Source organism: Lampetra fluviatilis, chromosome 19, assembly GCF_964198595.1.
Source record: "Lampetra fluviatilis chromosome 19, kcLamFluv1.1, whole genome shotgun sequence".
In the NCBI taxonomy this organism is placed as follows: Eukaryota; Metazoa; Chordata; class Hyperoartia; order Petromyzontiformes; family Petromyzontidae; genus Lampetra; species Lampetra fluviatilis.
Genome location: NC_136293.1, coordinates 5,527,433 through 5,532,510, shown reverse-complemented (window position 1 = coordinate 5,532,510; position 5,078 = coordinate 5,527,433).

Here is a 5,078-nt window from a genome sequence, read left to right as displayed (position 1 = left end):
CCGGCGAGTGTGGAGGGCCCGCCCCCTCCACCCCCCCCTCCGCGAGATCTCAGCCACGAGGAGTGGACGTGGGGGGAGGAGGAGGGGCTACGGGGGAAGCGAATTGGGGGGAGGGGCTATGGGGTGCTAAGATGGGGAGGGGGTATGGGGGGCTAATAAAGGGGCAATGAGGGGGCTATGGGGGGGGGGCTAAGGGGGGGGATATATGGGGGGGCTAAGCGAGGGGCTATGGGGGGGCTAAGGGGGGGTTATGGGGGAGGGGCTATGGGGGGCTAAGGAGGGAGGGGCTATGGGGGGCTAATAGAGGGGCTATGGGGGGGCTAAGGGGGGGCTATGGGGGGCTAATAGAGGGGCTATGGGGGAGGGGCTATTGTGGGAGGGGCTATGGGGGGGGCTAAGAGAGGGAGGGGGTATACTAATAATAATAAAGGGGCTATGAGGGGCTTATGGGGGGGGTAAGGGGGGGGCTAAGGGGGAGGGGCTATGGAGGGCTAAGGCGGGGAGGGGCTACGAGGGGGAGGGGCTATAGGGAGTGCCCCGTGGTGACGCAAGAGTCACTATTCTGGAAAATCGCCTGATGAAGCTGGTGGTGGTGGTGGTGGTTGTTGTTGTTGTGCTCACCAGCGAAACGTCGTACTCAAGTTGTAAATGCAGTGGGTTTACTCTCGAGCGCACCGGTGTGCTGAAGTAGTTTACTGATTGGCACGTGTTGTTTACGCGACAAACCTTATTAATTGGCTGTGTCGGGTGGTGGTGGGTAAACTACACATTTATATTTACGCGATATAACCGCCAAACAGTAATATAAAAAAAAAACTTTTTTTAAAACACGCTTTTATGAAATGTACTAGTAATGGCAGAACTCCACGACTCCAGGAAGTGGCCCTGAAGCTTGCCTAACGTCAGGGACCGTGGCCAATGACAGCCAACGTCAGTTGACCGTGGGCAATTAAACCCAAGCCGAAACATAACATATAAAAAATAATGTTTACAAAGAATGGTTTAATTTTTTATGATAGAATATAGTATTGTCGTCAGTATGACATAAGTATACCAAGTTTGCAGTCGATACCACATTGGGAAGTGGGTTAAAATTGAGTTACAAGATTTGAGGATACAACAACGACAACAACAACAACAAAGTGATTTACACTGTGAGACCTCCTTTATCAGTGGCAAAATATAGTGGTAGGTTTTTACCCTTTAAACTGGTACAAAACTGACACCTTTATACAGTTTAAAGGGTAAAAACCTACTACTATATTTTGCCACTGGTAAAAATGCTTACCCCGAGTTCTCAATACTCTGATAGTGCGCTGTTTTTTGAGTTGTACGTCTTTTGGCGTCATCTGGTCCAACACCAATGGAGACTAGGCTCTAAGGAAAGCTGTCTCGGGTGTGGACCAATCAACTTCAAAGACAGTGCATATCATTATCATTATCAGAGTTGTTTCTTTTTGTTTGCATTTTGACTGCTTGTGTTGTGGTTATTGCAAACATGATGCCTTGTATAAAGGTGTCAGTTTTGTACCATTTTAAAGGGTAAAAACCTACTACAACAAAATGAGTTAAAAGAAAGCGTGTAATAATAAAAAGCTCTTTATTACAGAAGAGTCGGCTTTACAGGGGCCTCTCCCGGGGAGTCTAGCTAGGGGGCGACCTCGCCTCGCCTGACCCCGATTACTGAGGCAGCGAGAGCGGCTTCAGGTGTGTGCGCATGGTGCAGTGAAAGGCGTGAGACGGGGGTCAGTGTGATGGGGATGAGTGTGATGGGGATGAGTGTGCTGGGGTGAGAGGCGGGGTGAGGATGAGGGGTGAGTGACATCAATCAACGTCAATCAGCAGTGATGGTGTTTGACGTCGCCCTACTCATCACCCTTGTATCGCTACGACCACGGTCACTCTTCACGTGAACTTCGCTCATGGATTCCTCCCCCGTCGTTAGGACTCTGTCCACCAGACAATCTGTGTTCAACCACCGCACTGCTGGTCAACAACAACAAGGCACTCTCACACCCACTCATCCACCAAATGATCCTTTATATGGCGGTACCCCGGGGTAACCAAATAATACAAAATGCCCGAGGCAATTAAATATTTTATTTCTGGGACACGATTTTTTCTAGGGGTGTACTTCAACTCCGCGACTGGGGTACCAATCAATCCGAAATCGGTGTCACTCCGCGATGTCGAAACGCAGCGAGGACGATTGCGCCGAAACGCTGAACGCTCGCACGTGGCACCGTAGTGGTGGGGCATCGTGCACAGCTCGTCCAGATGAGTCGATGGCCGCATCGCCGACCATGAGCAGACTAACCCCGGGGTACCGCCATAAGGTTCAAATCATCCACTCACTAACACCCCCACACACTCACCGCACCGCTGCTCACAACTCTGTTCCCTTTCCGCCTCTCCCCCTTGCACCGCTCCGCTTTGGATTCCCCTCCTCCCATCATCGTCGTCTCTTCCTCCCAAGCTCTTGCTCGTTTCAAGAAAGGTGTAAATAACTTGATTTGAAGCTTTCGTGACTGTAGGAATCCATACTCTTTGGTTCTTTCGGTAAAGTCACGTAGGTAGAAAATAAAATAAATCACGACGTTTGGATCGCAACACAAGCGGTCGTCCTCAGGTGGAAAAAATATGATCCAGCATAAAATATAATCCAGCAAAAAATATAATCCAGCATAAAATATAATCCAGCAAATAATATAATCCAGCAAAAAATATAATCCAGCAAATAATATAATCCAGCAAAAAATATAATCCAGCATAAAATATAATCCAGCATAAAATATAATCCAGCAAATAATATAATCCAGCAAAAAATATAATCCAGCAAATAATATAATCCAGCAAAAAATATAATCCAGCAAATAATATAATCCAGCAAAAAATATAATCCAGCATAAAATATAATCCAGCAAATAATATAATCCAGCAAAAAATATAATCCAGCATAAAATATAATCCAGCATAAAATATAATCCAGCATAAAATATAATCCAGCAAATAATATAATCCAGCAAAAAATATAATCCAGCATAAAATATAATCCAGCATAAAATATAATCCAGCAAATAATATAATCCAGCAAAAAATATAATCCAGCAAATAATATAATCCAGCAAAAAATATAATCCAGCAAATAATATAATCCAGCAAAAAATATAATCCAGCATAAAATATAATCCAGCATAAAATATAATCCAGCAAATAATATAATCCAGCAAAAAATATAATCCAGCATAAAATATAATCCAGCAAAAAATATAATCCAGCATAAAATATAATCCAGCAAATAATATAATCCAGCAAAAAATATAATCCAGCAAATAATATAATCCAGCAAAAAATATAATCCAGCATAAAATATAATCCAGCATAAAATATAATCCAGCATAAAATATAATCCAGCAAAAAATATAATCCAGCATAAAATATAATCCAGCATAAAATATAATCCAGCATAAAATATAATCCAGCATAAAATATAATCCAGCAAAAAATATAATCCAGCAAAAAATATAATCCGGCAAAAAATATAATCCAGCAAAAAATATAATCCAGCAAAAAATATAATCCAGCATAAAATATAATCCAGCATAAAATATAATCCAGCATAAAATATAATCCAGCATAAAATATAATCCAGCAAAAAATATAATCCGGCAAAAAATATAATCCAGCATAAAATATAATCCAGCAAATAATATAATCCAGCAAATAATATAATCCAGCATAAAATATAATCCAGCATAAAATATAATCCAGCATAAAATATAATCCAGCAAAAAATATAATCCAGCAAAAAATATAATCCAGCATAAAATATAATCCAGCAAAAAATATAATCCAGCATAAAATATAATCCAGCAAAAAATATAATCCAGCAAAAAATATAATCCAGCAAAAAATATAATCCAGCATAAAATATAATCCAGCATAAAATATAATCCAGCAAAAAATATAATCCGCATAAAATATAATCCAGCATAAAATATAATCCAGCATAAAATATAATCCAGCAAAAAATATAATCCAGCAAAAAATATAATCCAGCAAAAAATATAATCCAGCAAAAAATATAATCCAGCATAAAATATAATCCAGCATAAAATATAATCCAGCATAAAATATAATCCAGCAAATAATATAATCCAGCAAAAAATATAATCCAGCATAAAATATAATCCAGCATAAAATATAATCCAGCATAAAATATAATCCAGCAAAAAATATAATCCAGCATAAAATATAATCCAGCATAAAATATGATCCGCATAAAATATAATCCAGCATAAAATATAATCCAGCAAAAAATATAATCCAGCAAAAAATATAATCCAGCAAAAAATATAATCCAGCAAAAAATATAATCCAGCATAAAATATAATCCAGCATAAAATATAATCCAGCATAAAATATAATCCAGCAAAAAATATAATCCGCATAAAATATAATCCAGCATAAAATATAATCCAGCATAAAATATAATCCGCATAAAATATAATCCAGCATAAAATATAATCCGCATAAAATATAATCCAGCAAAAAATATAATCCAGCATAAAATATAATCCAGCATAAAATATAATCCGCATAAAATATAATCCAGCAAAAAATATAATCCAGCAAAAAATATAATCCAGCATAAAATATAATCCAGCATAAAATATAATCCAGCATAAAATATAATCCAGCATAAAATATGATCCAGCATAAAATATAATCCAGCATAAAATATAATCCAGCATCAAATATAATCCAGCATAAAATATAATCCAGCATAAAATATAATCCAGCATAAAATATAATCCAGCAAAAAATATAATCCAGCATAAAATATAATCCAGCAAAAAATATAATCCGCATAAAATATAATCCAGCAAAAAATATAATCCGGCAAAAAATATAATCCAGCAAAAAATATAATCCAGCATAAAATATAATCCAGCATAAAATATAATCCAGCATAAAATATAATCCGGCAAAAAATATAATCCAGCAAAAAATATAATCCAGCATAAAATATAATCCAGCATAAAATATAATCCGCATAAAATATAATCCAGCAAAAA